This window comes from Ceratosolen solmsi, unplaced genomic scaffold (genome assembly GCF_000503995.2).
Source record: "Ceratosolen solmsi marchali unplaced genomic scaffold, CerSol_1.0 scaffold7, whole genome shotgun sequence".
In the NCBI taxonomy this organism is placed as follows: Eukaryota; Metazoa; Arthropoda; class Insecta; order Hymenoptera; family Agaonidae; genus Ceratosolen; species Ceratosolen solmsi.
Window position 1 is genome coordinate 1924044 of NW_011948413.1, and position 21044 is coordinate 1945087.

The 21044-nt window shown below is 27.4% G+C and overlaps 1 protein-coding gene across 3 annotated transcripts in view; it reads left to right on the top strand.

Annotated features, from left to right (window-relative positions):
• Positions 1-21044, top strand: part of vn (membrane-bound neuregulin protein vein) — a 287263-nt gene that overhangs the window by 1722 nt on the left and 264497 nt on the right. The window lies entirely within an intron of this gene.

The following is a 21044-nucleotide window of genomic DNA, read 5'->3' on the forward strand; positions in this document are numbered from 1 at the left end:
TTTTTTGTTAAATAAGAATCCATCGACAATAATGTGCGACAACCTTCACATTTAATTTATTAACTCAACAGATACGGTAACGGATAAATAATAATAATAGCAATAATAATAGCAATAACAATAAGAAAAAGTAAAAGAAGCAGAAGATGAATAACAACAACAATGCTTTTTATATTTTAAATACAATTAAATAGTTATCTTATTATCATTTAGTTTAAACCATTATTTCTTTATAGTTATATTTATTGCTGCTGGTACAATACTGATGAATGACATAAGAATTTTAGATATGATGGTACATAAATTTTTTATTTATTTGTGGCAATAATTTACAAAAGAGTTATATAATATTCTTAAATCGTAAATATTATTAAATACAATCATATAATAAATAATAATTTTACTATTTTATATTTTATGAACTTCTTTATGTGCGATTATATTTAGTAACTTAAAAATAAAGATTTTTGAGTGACTTTAACTATAATTTAATTTGTTGTAATAATTATAAATCTGGCTTAACGCAGTAGACTTTTTCGACATTTGTCAAGATAATTAGAAAGTTAGTTATAGAAAAAGCTAGGGCATTCGGTTATTTTCGGGATTTTTGTGGTTGAAATAGATGCATGAGAGAAATAGATTTGTCGAAAAGGGGCAAGTTTTTACCATAGTATGCAAGAAACCGTCTTAAATATTTCATTATTATGTGATTATAAATGATATGTTTATTAATTTAATAAAATATTGCGTATACATTTTTTAACTAAAATAATATGTATTATACATCTATAGATTAAAAAAAAATTATTTAATTAAAAGTAAATCATATTTCTTATTCAATGCTTTACTGTAGTAATGAATTGCTTTTTTGTAAAATATTGATACAAATATCTACTACGTTCATTATGTATTTGTCACCTTAAATTTTTTATAAGTGTGAATTCAAATATACTCTTATTATAATTTTGTTATATCTTCAAATTAAAATTGCAGAAAAATGTAAGCAACAAAGAATTTTTATTAAAAACAAATAACGTTTACTCATTTAACAGTGGACGATAAATATTTCTCCTTTAATATTCACCAAATTCAATCACAGTAGCTTCTGATTGTTCATTAAAGTAAAAGTTATAACGCGTATTAGCTACCGCTATGCAAAATGTTGATCTAACTCAGAGTAAAAGATCTGCGTACCTTCAGAAAATAGCTAATAACCCATCGATTAAAGCACGACGTTCTTGGGATACGAGAACGAAATACTTGTGCACTCGCTTGTAATAACTTCTAGCGTATATGCGAATGCACGGAATGCATATTATTTTCATGGTCGAGCTAGAAATTACTATTTCAATCTCGTATCTCGATGAGAAATATTGCTCAGATGATCGACAGTGCGGATTGATCCTCCAGGCTTGTTGAACAAATGCTAGTACGGCCGTATAAAGTCGTGCCGCAATTAAAGGCCTCCACACAGTAATAAACTTTGTTCGATGACCCAGCTATTCAACCTTGATTCGTGACAACGCCATTGAACTTGCGATGTAAGTTTGTGGGAGCTTTCGATCTTTGACGCGTCTGCATCGCCAGACAAAAACGGTAAACTGATAAGACGGCAGACCGATAATTGAAAGGAGTGGTGAATCACGAGATTTTTCGAATCTGGTTTGGTCAAGCCACGCAGTTTAATAATCTGTAAAATTCCTTGTAGTCGCATGGTGAAATAATGTGAAATAATTATTTTGGATCGTTTTAATTGGTAAGGATAAGTCGAAGACGGCAAATATTGTTTATTTAGAACATCATTGGGTGAAAAAGTTGTAGTTAAATTTGGGAAGGCCGCACATATTATTTCGAATAGGAGATACAAATTCTTTTCATATTTCTAAATAAATGAGGCAATGAAAGAAATAATAATACTAATTGATTAGTGGACTGTATTCATTTAAAGAAATAACTTTAGTTGTAAAAATTACATTTTAAATATAATTTAAAACTTATGAACTTCAAAAATGGCAGTATATAAATATTTCTATATAAAATAGTATTATACAATTATTAATTTATATAATATATATAAATATATTCAATATATTTATTTGACAATAAATAATAATAATTAATCATTTGATTAAACGAAAATATACACTGCTACCTAAGAAAATGTCTAAATTCATTTATGATTTAAAACTACTAATTTAGTTGTAAAATTAAAAATAAATTAATTTACATTAAATTAATTAAAAACTTGTTTCAAAAGTAGAATACTCTTTTATCGTGAAAAATCTTTAATTTGACATGGGCAAAAATTTCTGTTTCAATTAATATTACTAACTTCAATGAATATACATAATTATAGTTATTTAATAATATATGTATAAAAATGAAAAATTTACATAGAAACTCACACAAATATGCACGCGTACATAATTATAAAATACATTGAATTTTGTTTGAAATAACATAAAACATAATTCATAAGCAGATTATAAATGAAAAATAAAATTTTAATTAAACTATTAATAAATTATAGTAATAATGTTATTTTACTTAAATGTTTATTGGAAGTTATTTCATCATTACTTATACGGAATAATTGAATTCAAGACAATATAAAAGTAGATAATTAATCTGGGCAATTATTATTCTATTAAAATTTTCAAATCATTAAGTAATTATTACATTTTATATCTTGAATTTTTGTTTAATATCTAATTGCATAAATAGTGATTTTAAACTGAAATTTTAAATCAATAGAATTCCTTGTCTACGGTTTTCGTAATTCAACTAACGTATCTGACTGTCATTAAAATTTAAATAATAGCCTACCAAAACTAATATAAAGAAATCTTACAATAATATCCATTTACAGTCAATTTAATTTAACAATGAAATATATTAAATTATATATGTATACAGAATTTTTACAAAATCTCTTATAGGAGCCGCACCAACTTCGCCCGTTACTACTGGTGATTCGTATTAACCCCGCTGTAGCATAGTCCAATATTTAAAACCGTATATGCAATACAAAGCTTTTGTAAAAAAATATATCTATACATGAAGAGAAAGATTATAAGATTTTATGCGGCAATGCAGCTATCAGAGCGTTTATTACGCATGCTCAGGCAGATATTGCGTTCTCAAAAAAAAAAATATAGTTCATTTTTTCTATTTATTATAGAATTTTAATATGAAAAATAAATTATTCTAAAAATACGAAATAAAGCACATGAGTATATAAATATAACTAAAAAGTATAAATAATGACCCACAAACCAATTACTGTTAATAAATATATTATTTTATTATATTCCCAATAGAAGTGAATCAATCATTTTACTTTTAATTATTATAATATAATACAATATTCAGATTTATATTTAATTATATTTAACTTTCTTAAAAATTTGTAAAAGTATATGAACTAAGGTTCATATGGATATAATTAGTTTATCAGTTCATTGTTTACTTACCTTTATGAAAGTGTACCAATTACATTTCTCGATATTTGAATGATTTAGTTATTTATCTTGAAAACATATTCGAAACTTCAGGTTAGAGTTCTTCTACCTAGCATGGCTACAAGATAATAATCTATGATAGCTCTATTTTAACGAATATTTTTGCCACTTTGTATTATATTCAGTCAGTACGAGAAATGAAATTGACATATTTTATTCAAATTTTTTTTAGAAAAGATCTTATCACCACTGTCGATAGCATGTTATAATAGGCTACAGAAAAATTCCATTTTTATGTAGTTATAAAGTGGACTGTTTCAGTACTTCAATGCTATACGTTGATTTTTCAACGTTGTTTTTATGGTTTGTGTTTTAGCTTTATTTTTAAATTACATAAATATTTGTAAATAAGGCTTTAAAAAACATACGTATTTTTTAAATCATTTTAAGATTAATAATTGAACAACAATACAGTGGAAATTGTTACAAAATTTAGTATTATAACATCGTTATTTAATATATATTCTTCAACACGGAAACTGAACAGATTTATATATAACATGAAAAATTTAATAAATTACTTAATAATTAAGTATAGAATATTTTTGTAATACCAACGTTGTATACTGTACCGGAAGTACTATTCTAGAATTGCTGTAAGTAGCGTGTATGTATTTTTATTGGATATTTTAAAATTAATTAGTAATCTTTGTTAGATATTAGTAGATTTGAATTATGTAGATTTCAAGCAATATGTTAATCGATATACATAACGTTTTGATTATTATATATGCATCTTTGTTAATTGAGGACTTACTTTAATATAATTTTATAAATCATTAGATTAAAAGAATAAAGAAGAGACACAAGATATAAACGTAAAATAAATAGAAAATATAATAGATAGAAAAGTATTATTCAACGATAAAAATAAAATAAATTAGAAATAATTTAAATTGTAATATATTTATGTATATAGATATATATATATATATATATATATATATATTATATTTTCAACATATAAAAACATTTAATAAATTTAAAATAAAATATATAAAAATATAAAAATGCACATAGCTTATAAGATTAAATAAGTAACAGTTAGAATTATTGGTTATCTCTACCATACATCAAATTATATTAGTTTAACCGCTCCTTAATTGTATTACCAGCCATCGTGAAAAAAAATATTTGTATATAAAAATTTTCATAATGTCACTATTTTCGATTTTATTATATTAAATAATGACAAATGAAATAGTATTTTTCAACTTTTTTCAAACAAATCTATAGATAAAAATTGCGTAAAAAACAGGCCAACAAATGTAGTTGCGTTGGAAAGCCATTGTGCGGGAAATAAAATAGCCGCAATAGTGTCAATTATTTCGTTGCACACTTCGAAAGTTTATTACAAAGAAGCCGCATATTATGCGCAAGCTGTTCGTTTGTCTTAAAACCATATCCCTTTAACAATTTAGGTGCAGCACGAAATCAGTCGGTATGCCGCGGAAATGCACCGCCTCACGACAGCAGCGTCCTCGTCAATTTGCTCACAAATCGAAACGTTAATCCTCCCCAGAGTTTCCCCAATATATGCATTTATGTTTCCGAGCACATACGTGGGCATTTATACGCATGTATGCGTGGGTTGTTGGATCGAACGACGAGGCTCGTCGTCGTCATCCCCAGAGGTCCTAGGCGACTTGCTTCGCGTAATGAGGGGCTTAATGTTTTGGAACACTTAGTAGATGCTGACGCGCCTCGAAGCACTAATTCTATCTCTTTCTCTCTTCTTCTCTCTTGCAATACATATGTCTAGAGGATATTGCATAACGCTCGAGAAATTTCAATTGTATTTCATGTATTGTGTATATGAAGATCACGTAACTAATCCTTTACTAGATATATATTACTGGTATTTGGAGGTAATTTTTAAGTAAATTGCATTTTAAATGCGATGTTTATACTTAATGGACTTTCTTATTTGTCGATTATTTTCTATTTTATTCTAATAATTTTCCAACTTATTTATTCTATATGTATAATTAATGTCGTTGATATAAGCGTTAGTCATTCAAAATTTTTGTAATACATAATAAATATGTATCTATTTGTGTATATATTTGTTTTATTTAACGATTAATAAAAATAATTAAAAATTGAAATGTATTGTTTATTCATTTATTTAAATAATTTTATTTAAATAGTTCAAATGTAAAATAAATAACTAACAACAATAATTAAATATTACTAGTATAAGTAGTTATTTAATATAAATGATGAACGAAAACATATGTGTGTCTTAATAATTTAAATTGCTAAAGCTTGTAATAAAAAATTTTTAATTTTACCTAATCAAATATATTTTAATAATCTGGTATAGTGGTTGCCGAACCGAGATCATTTACCGATCTGATAATTCAACTACCTAACGATATACTTTGGAGTCATTTAAGGACCAATTATCATTATTTTACATGCTAGGTGCTTAAAATTTTATTAATTCATTAAGCACAAAAACATAGTCTTTATCCCTCTATGCCAGATGCATCTATGAAATTTGGTCACACTTGACATTCGTTAAGTCTCATTTGATATTATCTTTCCATCTTCGTTTTAATTTACCAAAGCATCCCTATTTTCGGTTTTCTGAATGAAATCCTATACAATCATTGTTTGCATTCTATGTTGCCTACATATCCTAACTTATCTACATTGTTTACTTATCCATAGATTTTGATTAAAATACTTAATTACACATTTTATAATTTATTACGTTATTTTATATTTTTCTTTAATTGTTCTCTTTATAGACAATTAATTTTTTTATTTTGAAAAAGCATGTTTGGGTAATTAAAATTATTTTGAGTAATTAAAATTCACCACCTTGAATATAGAAATCGTAATATTCTTATTCGTAATTTTCTTAATCGTTGTTTTTTTTTAGCTGATAAAAATACTGAACTTCATTTAAAATACAAATATTATATTGAAAATTATATTGAATGTAAATATTATATTAAAATTAAATTGGTTACACTCAATATTGAAACCTCGTTTAACTCAATTATATAGTTTATCAACTCGTATTACTTATTATTATTTTAGATTATTTTATTGATAGTATTTTAGGATATAATGATAATCATTATAATTAAGTGGGAATCTCTTTCAACTGCAAAATTCGACAATTGATGATCAGATTGGCATCTACGAAAGATATTGATTTCACAGAATCGTAAAATGTAATTAGTTTGGCAACCTGTTTCCTCCACTATTACCAGTCGCCCATAAATTAAAAAAAAGGCAAGCCCACCAAATGTGAATAAAGGTCAATTTCATCCTCAGTACTTATAACGAAAGCATAGGCGAATTAAATTGGGTGCGAACCAGAGCCTGATGCTCAACGGTTGCATTCGAGGAAACTTTCGTGTCGCTCCCTCTCCCTCCCTCTGTCGTTCTTTCTCTTGTGACTTCTCTTACTCCGACAGAGCATCCGAGGGCCGTGAGGGAGGGAACTGCAAGGAGAATGCGAAAGAGAACGAAGACGGATATAGAGACTGTCGCGGCGCATCTCCCGCGCCGCGACGCGCACAGCCGGCGGTTCGTTGATCCGCGGTGCACAGTGTGCAGTGTGCAGTTGCGGCGTGCCGCGCGTAAAATACCAGCGGCGCAACAATTCTTCGGCATCGGTCGCACGCCGGTGACTAAGCTCGCGGGGCCGCGGCCGCGAAGAGGGGCCAAGGAGCAGGAGGAGCAGAGGGCGAGATGTCAATTATAAAGCCTTAATCGGAAACCTGTCCTTACTGCCGTTGGGCTTTTATATACCAAAAAGAGAATGAGAGGGGGAGAAGGATGTTGGTACACCCGGAGACATTGTAAGCCAACGTTCGCTCTGTGTCTTCGTCTTTCATTATGTTTCCATATCATTTCTTTCTTCATTTTGTATCTCCATTTTCTCTTGCTCTTACTCTTACTAGCCACATCCTTCTCCGCTCTCACATAAGCCCTTCTTCATTCTTTCTCTATTATCTCTCTCTCTCTGTCTTCCCTGTCATTCTTTTTTTCTTCCATTAATTTTGTATCTGCTCTTTTTCTGTACTTGAGTTCCGCAGATTTTTCATGCTCCTAGTATTGTGCACATTTCTTAGTTATACATAATCGAATCAATAGATCACAGCTAACTTGTTTCATTTTCATATATATTATTCAAATGATATTTTATTATCTGTATGAATGTTCAATGAAACGCTGTGGACTTCATTTACTCGAATAATTTTTCACAACAAATACTTCATAGATAAAATTTAGTTATATTTTTTTCTAGATCAGCTTTTCCTAAATTTCTTAAATTTAATTTCAAATTAAAGCAATATCTTTACAAAAATATATTCATACTATTATTCCCGTCAAATGCTAAAAAATTACGGAAGATTAAAATAGAGCTTATTCTATTCATCAAAAGACGTCCAAAAACTCGAACTTAGGTTTCAGTCACAGTTAAAAGCCGTTTATTTCTCATGTCATATCAATATTTCACTGGCATCAAAATTACTTGTGTCCTATTCTCTCGCATGGTACGCATATGAACCCAGTTGTTATGGGACCGTGGAGACGACGCAGGTGCCAATAGGTGCAATGCACAGTTCCGCTCTTTTTGCTTAAGTAGGTTGTGTTCTCCCGTCTTAGGAGGCGTCCACAACCGTGGAAAATAACTGCCTGGTGCCGGTGTGACATGTGCGCCGTAGAGGTAGTCCTGAGAATAAGGAGTAATCGCAAAACGATCGAAATTATCCGTGCTGTCTGCGATCCTAACCGCCGTGATGAAGGTTTATTTTTAATGTAGACAATATGAAATACTTTTACTGAGATATTTTTTACGAATTCATTGTTTCCTTAGAAAGATCGTATGTAAACGTACAATTTCTGCTTGCAAGTGTTTGTGGACACAGTTATTTGTAAATTATTTGGAAAGATGGGTAAACACATGTTGAAAATCTCTGGAGTAGTTTCTGCCCAGATGAAAATAGAAAACACCATTAATAGAGCGATTGACTATTTATTTTGTAAGTAGGATAAATTTGATATAATTCATAAAAACCCATAATAAATGCATTCTATTAAAAATAACTAGTTCTTCAATTTTATTAAAATTGCTTCTAATTTTCGAATATGTATAGAAACAACTTCAATTTATACATCGAGTAGTTCCCATTCGTATTGATGTATGTCATTTTTATAAATTATTCTAATATCTGATCATATTATTTTATTTGCAAAGTTTCATAATTTATACAAAATAAACAATATTATTTTTATAAAATATACCTTTACATAATAAAGCGCAAAACATTCTGTTTCCAAAATTTTAAAAATCATCTTGTATTTTACACAATTTAATCTAATTCCATTCGTAATTTACATTACAAAATTATGTAGTTAAATATTGAAACTATTTCCTCGAAAAGAAAGAACATGAAAATGTTTTTATAAATGTTTACCGAAAGAATTTTGATAAAATTAAATTTAAATTTAATGTATAAAATCTGTTGTACATTCAACTACTATTATTATACAAAGATTATCCTTTTACGTTAAATTTTATATTTATTTATATATATATACATAATGATATTCATTTACAATACAATATTTATAAATTCTAGAATATTTATTGGTTGAAGAACGAAAAATCTAACAAATTTGTTAATTATGTATTTATAAAAATTGGTTTTACTTTATAGTTATAATGTTTTATAATTTAAAATATTTTTTATTAAATAATCAATGCAATCAAGTATTAATGAATGCACGAAACTCTTCATAATTTAATCATTATCTTCTAAAATTCATATTTATCGAATAAATATGTGTGTTTAATTCTTAAAAGTTTTTGTTAGGGACATAAATATACATAAGTAGACATAATTAAATAAAATGAGAAAAATTTTAAATCAAGAAAAAATCTCTGTTACTATTGGCTAATATAGATTATACATAACTACACTCATTTAATTACTTTACTATATTACTATATATTACAAAATCATCATGGATATATATTATAAAATTACTTTAAATGTATATTACAAAATTTTTATAAATAACAAATTAATAGCATAGCTGCAAAAGTTCTATTACAATATTATTAATGCAATGAAAGCACAATAATTTAGAATTAAAGATAAAATTTATCATTGAGATATTTGAGTACAAGTATTATGTTGATGAATAAAACTGGATGGATTTTCATGTTTGGCAATAGACATAAATAATATATCCAACATTAATCAAATCTACTTGTAACTTTAAATTCATATTTTAGAAAGAATATTAATATTGAACACATTTTGGTATTCGTTTTCATGAAAATCATATATTATTAAAATAAAAATAAAATTAAAAATCAATTTAAAATATTATATATTTGATATCTCATTTAACACTTAAGATTATCGATAAAAACTGTAAAACAGTATATTTTAATATAATTTCTTGATGAATCATAAACTGATAAAGTTAAACCACATACTATAGGACTTGAAGATTTTTAAATATAAGAAACTATCTTCTATACTTAAATTTAAAATTAATTGTTTAGAAAGTTTCATATTTAATAAAAATTTAAGTATGTCGTTTATTATAGATATACATAAACAATTAATGATTAAATATATCTTGTATATTTTCAAATTTAATACAATTTAATACATTAATTTTGTTATAATATAAAACAATAAAAAATTTTAACATAACCAATAAACTATTTATTCATGTATTTTTATCTAATTCTTATTCCATTTTCTTAGAGATCCTTTGTAACTATTTTTCATTATTACTAAAAAAAATTTCTCTATTGAATTATTGCTATAACACCAAATTAGATACATTTATTTCGGTATAAGAAGAGAAGTATATTTCTTATAAATGTTAATTAAAAAAAATTATAATTACATAAAGAGAATCTTTTTTTTATTATTTTGTTTATTTTTTATTAAAATAATTTTAGTTTTTGAGTTACATCAACTTTTCATGGATTAGACAATTTATAAATTCATAATTATAGGACCTACTTTACTAAATTGTCACTGAATAATGATATTTTTTAGTAATTCTGCTGTATGAAAATAAAATAAAATAAAACAAATAAATTAAAAAGAAGTAAAATAAATGATATAAGTATTGTTAAATTCATTTTTTAATAAGTAAGTATCGTGAAAATTATTTTGATAATATTTATAAATATGTAATGACGAAGATGAATTACTTAGTTTCGTGATATTTTATAAATATGGTTATGATTAAAAACTTTAAAACAATATAAGAAATAATAAGAATGTGTTATAAAATATAGTTATAATTTGTTATAATATTGAAAATAAATTTTAATTTTTATGCCGTTAATCGACATCCTCACACAATGATAAAGCTAATTTAAGAAAAAATCGTGTATTTTATGCAAACAATATGTCCCTATTAAAAAGTGTATTCATAACACGAATATGCAAATTTGATACACGTGAAGAATTTCTCACTCCTTATGCTTCATTATTAGCTGAATTTTAATACAAGAATTCTGCCGAACTTAAACAATTATAAGCACAGACTATAATTATTAAAATAATACTACTTTTTATCTTATTAAAAAATTTTTATAATATAATCATTCAACAATGATCGATAAATTCCAATACAATTTTCATCGCTATGAATTTGCGGACTTCAAATTTCATTTTCATTTCCCTATTCATCCTTCACATCTGATCCATTATATATGATTCATAAGCAGTAGTGGCTATATTAAGTGCAAAATTGATTTCTTATCCCCATCGTGAGCTGGACTTTACTTGATCTGAGTTGTCCATTTCACGTGTTACAGCAACAAAAAGCATCCAAAACCGCGTTGCAGTTTATACTCAAATCCATCTCTCCGCAGATCTCCGTCTTTACAATGCGTTTTCCTATACTTTAATCTTCCAAATGGCTTTCAACCCCACACCTTATGTTCATTAATTAATGACTTTTTCAGGTGGGTACGACAGTTGCGAATTATGCAAACAAACGCGATAAAACCTGTGAAGGCATTTTGCGATAAATTTAAACGATTCGTGTTCGCGCGCATGAAGCACACCTATATACGATAAATGTTTCCTTAGCAGATTGCTGCTTTCTTTGACACTGGCATATGTTTATTTTGTATGGGTAGAAAACTATCGAGATGAATGATTGACTACAATTTAACAATTAAAAGCAGTCGTTGATTACTCATAATATATATATATATATATATATATATATATATATATTTTGATATATATGATTATAATATATATAATTTAATTAAAGTACTACTATTAAAGTATGTATTGAGTTTCTTATGCTCTTGGAAACTCCGTTTAATCTCCTACTAAACTTTATCTTTATTCAAGGTATATTAAATTCAAATTATTTTGATATAATCTTCTTTTTTACAGCTAATTCATTTGATTTATTTAAATAGAGCAACTGTATTAAACATTTTATAAATTATTTAGTTCATATAAGAGGGACGATTGATAATGATTTCGTTGTTCAATAGTATAAATTGTAAAGTAATATATTATTAAAACATTTTCTAAGCTTGATGTATAAGAAAATCATGACGAGTATGCTCAAATATAAAGTGTTTAATTATATTAGCCTATTTGTTTGGAGAATTCCAGTATTTTTATTAACCTCTCATATTTTAGTGATTGCATTATATACTTGCTAAAACGTTCCAAGTTGAAGTTATAATTATATTGACGATAAAAGTTTTGTTTATGTGAATACGTACTAGAAAAATATTATTTTTTTTAATTTGCTACTGTTGTTATTTATAAAATAGTATAAATAATCGATTCATATAATTTTTTAAATATTATGTAATTATTAAATAATGGTATATTTATACAAAAAGAATTTTATTTTATTAATATACTATGAAGTAAAGGATATGTAAATCATATTTAAATCAATGAATATGTAAATCAAAAAATTTGAAATTCCTTCGTCTTTTAATTATCTTAAATAATTATTTAATACTTTTAATTAAAAAATTGTGTTGAATCTATATATCTTACCTTTGATGAAAATAATTTTCTTTCATTTATACGTCTATGACCTAAAGAAATTAGATGAGTTATGTCGACTAAAGTAATGTTAATACATAATTTGATATAAAATATAATAGTTTTTGTACAATATTGATTTTATCTTCTTTATTCTTTCATAATTATTACGCTTCATTGCACATTCTTCAAGTCTTACAATATAGCCCCACCTGTATAATTATCTAACATTAATATTATAGCATAGATGGTGATAATTTAACGTTATTATTATTTTTAGATACGCAATACTCTTAGTAAAGATTATACATAATGAAACTAAATATTATTATTTTTAAAGATCAAATATAACAAAACTATTTATTAAATTAAACGATATATTGATATATATTAATTAATATTAAATGTGAATATATTTTTAATAATAGCATAAATTTGAAAAAATTATTTGGTGTCTTTTCTCTTCGAATTGAATATTTTTTTTCAATATCAAATATATCCGAAATATATCCGAGATATCCAATTTCTTCAAATAGCGCGAGTTAAAAAACATTCGAACTGAATTGCACGATCGCAAAGTATTTAATAAATATGTGTATGATATTATTAATTTAAATGTACGAGCTCCTGTTCCGAATCCAAATACAAAAGTGTCCCATTATTAACATATTTAATCGCGGATTTCGAAACGAAAACAATCGAGTGACGGTTTCATCGTGTATCCCTCGTTTCTTTCATCAGCTTCCCCAGTAATGATTGCATGACAATTCATTCAACCCGCTTATAATTTGCAGTGTATTTAAAGCGGGTGCATGGATGATCGATTTCATTTGTTATGCCAGATTTTCGAAAACAATTCACTTCCAGACATTCGCGATAGCATATCTCGCACAAATGCTCATATATGTATGCCTACAAGAGTATGTGCCTGTAGACGCGGTTCATATACAGGGACACCGTTGCGTTCGTGCCGCGGATCGTCAAACATCGCGCATCGGATTCCGGAACATTGATTGGCTTACGTCATCGCTTGCGCTTCCACATCGAACGCCCGAAACGTGCACGCACGGTCATGATGGCGAGTTACTATCGAAATTAATCGACGTCAATTATCGTTTACGTTTGACGACGAACGAAGTTCAGCGGAGCTCATACTAAATATAGGACGATGCGTGTTTTTGCCAAGTACGTCTATATGTGCATACATGAGTACAAATTCATAAGTACCTAAGGTAAAACACTATTTGTGAAATCGGAGGTAAGAATTATCTTTTACTTCGATCAAAAAAATGTTATCGTCACTAATATTAACGCTATACGTCGCGTATCAAGGAAAAACACGATGGATTTCATGATTTCAAAAGCAACAATATGCAGAAGAAACACGCATAATTTTATTTAGCTTCGCCACATTCAAAATAATATAGAATATTATTTAAATATAACCGGTGATTGGTCTACAGTAAAATAAAAACTGAACGTTAAAATTCTTCCACTGTTTAATTTACTAAGTAATAGCAATGTGCAACTGCGATGTATTCAGGAAGGGAGAAATGATAATAGACAAAGATTAATAATTTGAATTTTCATTACTACTTTAATAGATAATAATATAAAGTGAGATGATGTTAAATGGAGTTGTATGCATTTGATTGAAAATACTAGCCAATAAAAAACCAATAGCTTATGAATATTGTTAATAAGTGGAAAAAACACTTTCATTATTTAAAAGTATAAAATATTGGACAGATTTTTATAAAATTTAAATTTTAAATTAATTTAATCAGTAAAATAATTTAATCATAATCTTTTACATTGAAGTAATTATGAATCGACTGTTCACACAATAACTTTTATTTTCAACCAATAGCATGTATTTTATTCACATACGATAATATTGGAAAATTATTAATATTAAAATTATTAATAGGATTGAACACTATTAATTAATTATTTAAGGTTATCAGAATACTTGCATTTAAATTTAAATTAATTATATTTTTTACAAATTAATCAGTTTTCTTACAAATATCATTTAAATTCAGATATTTATATAAATATATTTAATAAATCTTACAATTTTGAAAATTTTTATTTATACTTTAAGTACTTATAATATCTAAATATAAACGATATATTATTCAAAAAATAGAATTAATTATATAAAATATATAATGTAAGCGAACTTAAACAGTTTTAAAATTATTATCTTTGTTGAATAATTAAATTATTTAAATTATGTGTTTAAATTCATACAAAACAAAGTAATATATAATTTGTAAAAGCTTTTAACTATAAAAAGTATTGGTTTACTCAAACAAGACATTACGATTGACTAATATCCTGGGATATCTCTTTTTTTTTTTAAATTGATTTAGCATTAAATCCATCAATAGCGCCATAAGCCACACCTGATATGGTCTTAATTCTCCATATAATCGTTTAGTGTAGGGTCGCTGTGGAATGGTTAGTGTTCACGTTATATTATCCACTTTCTACACGCTATCACGAGCAGTTTTCATCTACACACACACACACACACACACACACACACACAAAGAATGCGAACGAACTCGCTTATGGATACACATATGAAAGGGATGAAGAGCAGGAGCACGCGCCACGCAAGATGCATTATGGTAGTTGTTGAGAAATCACGCGAAAGAGGTAGAGCCCGAGATAGAGATAGGGATACCGAAGCGGAGGAAATTGGCGTGTTACGTAGCCGAAGCACGTACGGCCCTGTGTGCCCATACTCAGGACACTGAAGTCCAATGCGGCTCCTCTCCTTTTCCCTCTCCATCATACTTTTCGTTTTCCACTACCGTCTACTAACAACTACATCTCCTTCAATTCTGTCTCTCTGTCTTTCTATAGTGTATGTATCGTAAGCATACACCAATTAACTCTTTATATATTGGCTCCTACTGGTAGCATATATAATCAATGGAAATTAATAAGACAGATAGAAAGACAGAGAGAGAGAGAGAGAGAGAGAGAGAGAGATATTGGGAAAGAGATAGAACAAATGAATGACAAGGGTGGAAGACATCAGTCGGTGATGCATTATCTCATACAAGTACTTTTTTCTTTTAATCCTTGTCTTCAAAATTTCAGATGATTACGATCGCCGTGAACTGTGCCGTTTTGGATTCTGCAAGAAGATTTGATTTAACTTACCTGATATATTTTTAGTATCTGTTTATGGAAATAAAAGAATGTTTTTTATTTCTTGACAATAAATAAAGTAAATAAATTTGTATTATATTTATTACTACAGATACTTTTAAATGAGTATTGTGCGTACAATGCAATAAAGAAATAGATAGGATTATAATTAAAAATCGCAGTTCAAAATATAGTGAAAAAATCTTATACTGTAAGTTATAAGAGGAATATAATACCGCTAGAAACGCATTTGAAAATATGCATTTGTGGTAAAAGTTATAAAATTTTTCTTAGTATAAAATTGCAATACGCAACTTAATTATTTTCCATATTTTTTTCCATTTTATAAAATTATCTTTATATTTTAAGTCCACATTATAATTAATCATTGTAGAAATAACAAATAGGAGAATGAATTAAATATAATATATTAAATTAAGAGTTCAGTAAAATATTGTATGAATTCAGAGACGATCAAATTAAGACACGTCCCTTAAATTAGTAAAAATCTAGCTTTAAATACGCGTTGTCATTTTATTTTCATTTCAATAGATCGAATAATAACTTCTACGTTCTTCCCAAATATCTTCGCAATGCCTTCGCCTTGAAACTTTGATATCCGCTAAAGTTTCGTTAACAATGATAAAGTAATAACGCACACACTGACACGTTGCACATTTACAAAAACTTATTTCACCCCATCTCAGGAGACTGAAATCGAATTTGCTGCCGCTCACTTACGGAAGAGCCATACTTTAGCTGTCATATAGCTCACTTTGAAAAGAACAATCTCGTATGGGAACAAACCGGCGTCATCCGTAAACATCGAATTCACTCACGCCCTGTTTACTTTTCACCCATGCAAAGCTGCAGGAAGCAACACCGGATGACGTATGTGTTGTACGTAACTCGAGAAAGAGACAGCAATGATCAGATATTATTGGGCATTCGTCGATTTGATATTCTGCTTATTTTTATAACGTAACACACGTACGTCTTGTTCTCACCATTATGTCTTATGTTAGGTTGGAGCTTAAAGTTTGCATAATTGAATGTCGAGCTTCTAATCGCTCACTAGTCGACTATTGAAATATCTGGCCATCTAAAATATCTAGATCTTATCGGCTTAGTGCGAGAGTCACTATATACAAAGTTGTGTATACGGTTGAAAGACGGTTGCAAGGGAGAATTTATTATTATTTAATGAAGTATTATTTGATTTAAAATTGACAGACGAAATGTTTACATAACATAGTCGAGTTCAATAGAATTAAGAAAAGTATTTTAGATATACTTAAGGTATACTACCTATTAATCATTATTCATGGTATAATATTACTTGATTGTACAAATCTTACTTGTACACAAATAGACCAAAATTTTGAAAGAGTTTAATTTTTTTTAATTTATTGTATATCTCAAAGAGTTTACAATACTTTTTGAGAATTAATGACTCAATTACCTCAAGGAATACAAGTTGATTATAAATAATATTCTTAAACAATTTGAAAATTAAATATATTGTACGAACTTAAATATTATTAAAGCTGCAATAATACTTTCAAATCCAAATTGTTCCATTCCATTCAAATTGTTTATATTAAATAATTATTAATATTGTAAATATTAAAGTAATGCCTATGTGCACTAATTATTATAAGTTTACAAGATAAAATATTTGTATGAAAAACAATTAAGAGTTATGTCTTTGTTTTATATAGTTTATCTCTTTTTAGTTATATCTAGTTATATCTCTGTATATTCATTTATCCTTTTTTATAGAATCACATTAAATCTATTACGTATAACTTTTTATAAAGTTATATCAATTAATTATTTATACTAAAACATTAAATTACATAGATTTTATAATTTTTTATTCTTCAAATAAATATGTATTTAATAAAATATTTCTTACGAATGAACAATTGTAATTTTTAAAACAAGTATATTGAGTTAGATTAAATTGATATTATATTTAATGAATATAAATTTTGTTTTTAAGATATTAAAATATATTTTATTGAAAATTATTATGTAAATGTTATTTTAGAATTAAAAATTTATCAACTTTTTATATCTCATTTATTTTATAAAATCAATAACATACAGATATTCACACATGTTATAAATAATAAATTTTTTAAAACAATTACTTTCATATAATATTAAATAATTGACTTTACATATTATAAAAATTATAAAGAACATAGTATGCAATTATACTTTAGTTTACATCCATTTTAAGTTTGAGCATCGAATACGACCATTAAAGTCAAAATACCAACTTCAACATAAACGTAATATATGTCATTAGGTTTTTCACTGCTATAATAAATTTAACATATTAAATAAAGAAAAAGATATATAATTATAACAGTTAAAAGAAATCGAAATATAAAATAGTGTCCCTGATATAAAATTTATGTTGAAAATAAGTAAAGTGTGTAAATTATTTTTCATCTTCAATACATTTCTTGCAAAGGTCCTTTATCTTAAAATACTAGCCAAATCCAATCGCTGCTTCACTTTTAATTTCAAATGTCATATAAAGCTTGTAAAATTTTTACAAATCATCTTTAAGGAAAAGGAAATTTAAACTCAAGTATATATATACTCATCTTTAGATGAAGGAATATTGTTTTTCCAAAATAAGTTTAATTTTTCCTCGTCTTGTCTTACTATATCGTCATCTCAGAGAAGGAGATAGCAGCTCTCATATAATACGCGCGCGTACACGCAAACATATAGAGGTACACATATGTATACATGTGTACACAGTTGGAGATTTACATACATATACATATGTGAGCCTGGAAAATGCGCTCTCCTCTTCAAACCCTTTAAGACACACATTTTCCCTTCTGTATGTGTTCCTCTTCACGCAATGCTCGAGACGTAGATAATCCGTTAAGCGAATCTTCACAGGTTCTCCGCTCTTGCTTCTTCCATGAAGGTCGCTTCCTCGAAGTCCTGCGAAGTAGATGCCGGTCACGATCTAGTATCTCTTTCTCTCTCTTTCCATCCTTCCTCTCTCTCTCTCTCTCTCTCTCTCTCTCTCTCTCTCTCTCTCTTTATATACACACGAGCGCATGCACACACGTATATATATATATTTTTTCTAGGTGCACAACCGCTAGCGCGACGACCTCAAACCCCGCAAGCTCGAATCTGATTCAAATTCTTGAAACGGAAACAACGCCAAATCTATATTAGCCACAATGATATTACTGTCTCTTTTTAGCGCAACTAGTCTTTTTTGTTACAGGGGTGCGCATCTTATTTCTATTGCTGAGCATCGATGCAACGACGGTCTGATTTTTCCCTTGTTCTATGCTTTATGTGTTTTCAATCCCAAGTTTTGCGGTGTAATTAGTCTGTGTTGATTGATTTATAAATATATACGTCAGAAAATGTCGATTTCATATCAATCTGAATTCAAAATATGTGGTAGAGGTTTTGAACATAATATACCGACTTTTTTCCAAATGGATCCAAATGATATAAATGAATGTAAATATAAGACCTTCCAACGTGAATATTAAAATAAGATTTAACATTTAAGAAATTATGTGGAAATTTTCAATATAACGAGAGCATGGACTCAGCATAAATCTAAATGTGTGACAGGAATTGCTTAATTTTGCTCTCTTATATCATACATTAATAAATATATATATACTCATTTCCTTAACTATCTTTTATTACTTTTTCGTATCTAATGTTTTATGATAGAAAATATTGAAGCTTTATAATAATTGAATTTGCTTATAAATAAACAACAAATTATTATCTTACATTATTTTATCATATTTAATAATATTATTTATAGAAATAGATAGAAATAATAGATTTATAGAAATCCATATAATTTAGTTTTAAAGAAGCTTTTCCTTTACATCATTAGATTCTTTTAATATTTCAAATAAACTTTTTCTTTTATAATATGTGCTTATTGCTTTTTCAGTTAAAATTCATGTTATATTAACTATAGGTAGTTCCATTTTATTCTAATCTATTGACCTTTTGTATTTTATCCTTACATGCACTATTCTCATTTTTTCTTAAAGGATTTCGCAATGACGATTGATAATTGAATAATTGAATTAGGAATGTAATTGATAAAATATAATTGTTTACATAGGACAGGTTTTAGAAAATTAGTTTGAAGTTATGCAAATCAGTGATTGAATCTTTGATTTACTTGATAGTTTAATTAGTATCTAAGAATATATATTTTAATTTATGGAAAAATATTTAACATAGTGCTATTGATCATAATTTAATAACAACAATTTTTAATACATATTACTTCCATTTATTATAACAACTATAAAACTAAACTGTTTTATTTTTTTATTTTTCATTTTTATTTATTTACTTAACATAACACTTTAAAATGAATACTCTATAAGTACTGAATTTAAATGTATTTTAATAATATATAATAAGAATATGTGAGTTTTCTAAAGAAAGGAAACCAAATCACCAAAGCATTTCATGATGTAATTTAAATCTGACGAGTTTTTCTATCATGTTAAGTTGCATGAAAAAACAAAGCTAAATAGAATAACAAAGTCATTGAGAGTGAGAAAGAGATAGAAAGATACTGAAACGGATGGAAAAGAATCTTCTATGTATCCGCGATTCTTGTACGTACATATACATATATTGATTTAGCCAAGGTTAAAAGAAGATCTTATTTCTGGACAAGCGCGTGAGTGTGTCCAGAGAGAAAGGGTACAAGTGCGACCACTGGTCTCGCCGTATTTAGATTACTAGATACACGTAGTTACAATACACTGCAAGTTATTGTCCCAATTTTACGCCTTCTCCGTCTACATGAAATTCATTAATTTTATTTTTTCATGATTGTTTAAGAAGCGATAAGAGTGTGGCAAGAGGAGGGGATAAAAAAAAATAGAAACAGTTGCACGACGATTCTAGATGAATCCTCTAACCGTTGTTGTCGTTGCGTCGTCGGTTCGTTGTCGTGTCGTCGGAGGTGGAGGTGGCGGCGTCGCGCGAAATATGAGATATTAAAAGCCAAGAATAACGAAGTCGATATATCGCCGCTTGAATAGCTTGCGCGCGTGTACATTGTCTGGGACTTAAGCAAACTTTTTTCTTCTCCTCTTTTCTAACCATGTCGTTTTATAATCACATGTTTAATATTCAATTTTGTGGAATATATCGGCTCACTTTTATATAAACTTTCAGCTAGATAATTGACATAATTAATACCGTGAATATTGTTTGCATAATTTAGATGGAAAACTAGTCGGAATGGATAATTGAAATTATCCGCGATTGATTTTAATTG